Here is a 5,152-nt window from a genome sequence, read left to right as displayed (position 1 = left end):
TAATTTGTATTTAATCATTAAAATATAGAAATTTTCTAACCGGTCTTGTAAAAATTGGAAATTGGACTTTATCAGTAGCGGGACCGTCTAGTTAGGGCTGTAATTCGGGCCGAGCGAGCCGAGTTTCGAGCAGGGCGTAATTCGAGCCGAGATTAATCGAGTCGAGTCGAGCCGGCTCGTTTAGTTAAACGAGCCTAAACCTCTGTCCGAACTCGACTCGTTTAATTTTATGAGTCGAGTCGAGCCGGCTCGTTTAGCTAAACGAGCCGGTTTTAACGAGTCGGGCGAGCCGGCTCGTTTAATTTTACACTTAGTCGAGCCTAAATCTGTACCCGAACTCGTCTCGTTTAATTTCACGAGTCGAGCCGAGCCGGCTCGAGTAATTAAACGAGCCGGAACCTCTACCCGAGCTCGGCTCGTTTAACTAAACGAGCCGAGTCAAGCCCACTTAAACGAGTTTGAGCCGGGCGAACTCGCGAGCCGCCCGACTTGAATTACAGCCACACGTCTAGTGATTAATCGGCTAATCAGGGATTGATCAAAATGATTAACTGAGTCATTAATTAGAACTAATTTAATATTAGTTTTAGATATAAATATTAATATATGTAATTGTTTATTTATTTGATTATACATATACAATTTTTATTATTTATATTTATATAAAGAAATTTTAAATATGTCCCACTATTAAAGTAAATATAATTTTTGAGATGTAACTTATGAACTGAGATCAATTTAAGATGAAAAATTAAGAAAGTTTAAATAGTAATTATGTGTTTAAGAGAATAATATATATTTTTTAATTTTTTATCATTTATACTTTTAATTTTTTGATTTATATTTTTTTATATTTTTTACCAATGAGTCTGATTTTTGACCAACTAACCTGATTTTTCACGTATTTACCGGATTCATACTTTATTTATTATATATATATATATATATTTTAATTTTTTACCAGTGAATCCAATTGTTTACCAATTAACCCAATTTTTAATCGACTGATTTCAATTTTTTTCGATGACTGATTTTTGTAAAACACGATTTTTAACTCGAGTTTCACCTAGTCATTTCATTTTTCACCTAGTCATTTCATTTTTCACCGAAGAGTTATTAATCCCAACTTTTTGAAAGTCGGTCTTAACTTGGGTAAAATAGTATTCTAAAATTCTTTTATTCAATCGATTAATCTCCTACAAAGTACTCGACCGATTCGATTTTTGAAATTTGATTAATCCTTACGAATTTTCCTTTATTGGAGTATATATATTTTATTTATTAAAATGAAATACTATATTAATTTAAATATGAATATTTATAGAAATTATGATATAATAAATATATATTTGTTAATAAATAACTAATATATTAAATATAATTTAATATTATAATAGATTTGATTTTTACTCCGATTAACAATTTCGATTAATCCTCGACTTTCAACTAATCCCAAATCGGTAGCTAGACCGATCTTCCCCGATCTCCGATTTTTACAACAGAAGGTAAAATGGTTCTTTAATAACTCAAAAGTTATAACACTAATTATTGACGATTTTTCAGAAGATTCTAAGCAATCTGTTTACCAAGTACAATATTAGTTTTATTTTGTGAAACGAATTGTATCTCTATCTTATGAACCAAATATATGTTCTTTAGATAATTTAATATTAATTAATATAATTTGGAAATTATCTTATAATTAGCCTTTTAATATAGTTTATTTAATATTACTTAATTATCGATAAAAATTAATTTACAAATTAAAAGTAAATATATGTTATTAAACTTAATTTAATATTACTAAATATAATCTAAATACATGTCATAAATTTGTTACTGTTAAAATGTGATTTTTTAATTTAAAGTACATAAACGTTGTGATGGACAGTAACATATACGATCATTAAATCAATAATTTTTTTCGTAGGTAACCCGCAGCCGTTATCCTTCGGGCTTCGGGTGCGCACTGGTTAACCCTACGGGCTCACGCAATAGCGTTGAACCAAGGTAAACCGCATTTAAGCAAGAGGCTCCGACTCAGGAGGCATAATCATAAATTCTCCTCCCGGAGTATTATTTATTTTTAAAATAATACTACAATGATAAAGTTTACACAGAATAGAAGTCAATTCGTGTTAATAGTTTACTTTGTAGTTAGTAGTTTTTCAAAATAAAAGTAATATATGTTATTTTACTTAATTTATCGTAACTTAATAAATTTTTAATATAATTTATAAATAAATAAAGTTTACAGAAAAATAAGTCGATTCGTGTTAGTAGTTTTTAGTTTTTCTAAAATTAAAAATAAATATAAGTTATTTTACTTAATTTAACATAACTTAATAAATATTTAATATAATTTAAAAATCGTTTAAAAAATATTTTTATTTTATAAATTAAAAAGACGATTGGATGAATACTAACTTAAAACAAAATAAAATTTACAAAGAATAAAAGTCGACTTGTGTTAAAAACAAAGTTGATAGAGAATAAAAGTCAACTTATGTCATGTAAGTACCAAAATTTGGTACTTGGGTACTTTTAGCACCAAATTATGCATAGTTTCGCTTATTAATAAAGAGTATAGATGCTTAGGTTTTTTTAATATTAGTGGGTAAATTATTATGTTTACGAAAGATCTTGCCCTTTTCATACTCATTTACAAATGAACCAATATGACTCCTTTTTTACACAGTTGCAAGATAACATAGGATTTTCTTAATCTGATTTTGTCAGTGATATGAATCGTGCAATAAGACTAATTGATTATAGGACTCCTCAGTTATTTACAAAGTAGGTGAGAAAATAGTTAAAGAACAATATCACAATGAGGGTTGTGTGGTCTTTTTTTTTTGCCAAATTTAAAGCAGATTTAATTAATAACTTGAAAGAGATTCAATCGGGACAAACCCCCAACTGATCATGCAACCAGGTTGAAAAACAAATAGAGCTAAATAATTAGCTGTTTTGTTTCCGGATTGCTTAACAAACTGAATACACATATTCTGAAAATTAAAAATGAAGGTAATGGTTTCCCGGACAATCCAGCACGCATCTCCCCCGAAAACAGTAGTTTCACAATTGACCCTCACATTAATTCGATTGATATTGCAACGTTCAGAGGACTCAGTTGCAACAACTGAGTTTAGAGGCCTCATGTTATGAACAAATATTTTTTGTGAGAGGTGAGCACATGTGATTTTCACCACCGTTCCAAACGCACCCCAGCTATCTACCTGCCGGACACCAGCTATAGACCTGCCGAAAGTGTTGTTGATGCGAGATATCCAGATCTCCCAATACACCATCCAATTCATTTTCAACACAACCACCACATCGCACAAAGCGAGACACATCGCATAAAGCGAGACAATCAAACACACAAATAATAACTTAAACAGAATAATACGAAAACAACCCAAAATTCAAAAATCTCGGAATAACACCAAATTGTAATATGTTGTTAGACCGCAGATTTTGAATCCAAAAACTGAATTTTATTATAAAATCCAGACTCTTACCTTAGTAGATCTTAAAACTAAAGTGAAGAACTGTAATGGATTTTTCGAGTTTTGTAAAACAAATCTCGATTTTATTAAAGAAAAAGTGAATAAAAGGAGAAGATGTAGATGAATATGGAGATAGAGATGGGTATAAAGGGTGAAGAAGAAGGTAGGGCGGCTAGGGTTTGATGAAGTTAGGGCGGCCGACTCTCATGGGCTGTGTGGTCTGAATTTTAAGCATATGTTCAAAATATTTTTAAACTTACGAAAGTGATGTATATATGTTTAGATTTTAAAAATCTATTTAAAATTTAGGGTTATGCAGCAGAATTCACATGATTATGAGATTCTATTTTAAGGATTGGTTCTAATTTGTGCCCACATGTATATGATTATGTATATATGTTAATTAATTTTGTTCCCACATTGCAAGTGTTCTTAAGAGTCATTGTTAGTACTCCTTTCGGGACAAGGCACCACAATGGATGACAAGGAAAATTTAAGAAAAGGTGAAATTTACAACAGGGTATTACCCGAAGAAACGTGCTTTAAAATGTAGAAGTATACGCTCCTTAAATATTGATTCAAAATCCGAACTTACATTTTATATCATTTAATGATAAGAGTAGATAATAAGTATGTTAGATTTTGGAAATTGTGAGAAATTAAAGATAAAGTACCATTTTTATTTTTTTATAACCGTACTACCGACGATATTATAAATTGGGATCGTTTTCACGAGGACGTTGAAGTAGTTGTTTTCTTACATTTTTCGATTAGAAAATAATTAATGACTTGAACTTCAGACCAATAATATTATAGGCCTACACGAAACGCGGTCCTTTTACTAACTTGTAGTTCGGACCAAAAATATTATAGCCCATACGATACGCCGCCTATTTCCTAGTATAGAGTACTTTACTGACTTGATATCCCAATGCCATGTAGCAAACATAGAAATGAATTATTATACATAACCGTGTAAAAAAATTCCAACGCATGTGCTTCTGAGTTCCTTCGGCTCGAAATCTACTCACCGTTTGTGCTTCCAAATTTCTACTGTGCACGAAACCGTAGCCTTGCCTCTTCTTTCTACTCCAAGCCCTTGTAAGAGGTATTTTCTGAATTATATACTTTATTTTTTCATATCTTACTATTAAATTTCGTGATTCTATTAATTAACAAACTTTTCAATGATTACTAAGTGAAGAATTAATAATTTGAAATTTTCAGAGCTAGATATATAAAAGAATTTCTCGATTACTCTGTTCATGTATGTGTTAATACACCCCCCTTGGGATTCCACTTGTATGTTGGATTGAAGAGCGCATCACTAGAGCTCATCACAGGGGAAATATTCCAATTAGAATCAGGATGAAAGTTTTAAGAATAAAAGGGTTTTATTAATTTGGCATCGGTCAAAATAGATTGGATTCCAAATCAAGCCATTTAATCTATTAAATTTTTAATACATTGGGACTTAGTATGTTAATTGTTAATAAATTTAAGTCAAGACATGATTTTCTTTAGAAATATAATCATGTCACAATTTATATGTATATATGACTAAATATAGAAAAAGAAGGCAGAGAAAGATAATGAACACAAGAGTACAGTTAACTGTGTGCATTGTCTATACTACTACA

Source organism: Apium graveolens, unplaced genomic scaffold (assembly GCF_009905375.1).
Source record: "Apium graveolens cultivar Ventura unplaced genomic scaffold, ASM990537v1 ctg7720, whole genome shotgun sequence".
In the NCBI taxonomy this organism is placed as follows: domain Eukaryota; kingdom Viridiplantae; phylum Streptophyta; class Magnoliopsida; order Apiales; family Apiaceae; genus Apium; species Apium graveolens.
The sequence above is the reverse complement of the archived record's forward strand: the minus strand, read 5'-3'. Positions refer to the sequence as shown.